The sequence below is a fragment of the Tupaia chinensis genome, unplaced genomic scaffold (assembly GCF_000334495.1).
Source record: "Tupaia chinensis unplaced genomic scaffold, TupChi_1.0 Scaffold000214_1, whole genome shotgun sequence".
Lineage (NCBI taxonomy): Eukaryota > Metazoa > Chordata > Mammalia > Scandentia > Tupaiidae > Tupaia > Tupaia belangeri.
Genome location: NW_006159689.1, coordinates 904,462 through 905,034, shown reverse-complemented (window position 1 = coordinate 905,034; position 573 = coordinate 904,462).

Below are 573 nucleotides of genomic sequence, written 5' to 3'. Positions count from 1 at the left end.
TTTTTTTTTTTTTGCAAGAGAGTTTTACTGTAGGGTGCATGCACTCACCAGAGACAGAGAGACATTGAGAGATCTCTGGGGGCAATGGCCACCAGTGCAGGCCTTTCTCTCCTCTTCTCCTTTGGGATTTTGAGTGGCTGCACACACACACACACCAGTGAGTTTCAAGCCACCAGGTCCAGGACTCAAACTAGGAAGGCCATGTGGGAGTCCAGTCCAGGGAGCTCCCGGGAGCTCCTGGGAGGAGGCAGGAGAGTCCTCCCATCAGGCAGGTTCTTTTTAAACGTACATGTGTGTGTGTATATATGTATAACTTTATTTATTTAATCTCTAAGTAAGTATTTTTAGGGGTGAATTCCAGCTCCTTAAGGCAGCAGGAAGGCTCTCTGCTCTCCACCATCTCCAGTCCAGCAGGGCCTCCCCTTGGCTGTTTGGGGACAGGGGACAGGGGTGTCCGCACCTCTGGCTCTCCTCCTTTCCCACCTTCCCCGCCTCCACCCTCGCGCCCACTTCCTGTCCTAGCAGTCCCCACCGGGACCATCGTGCCCCCTCGTCCCCGCGGTCTGCCATAAC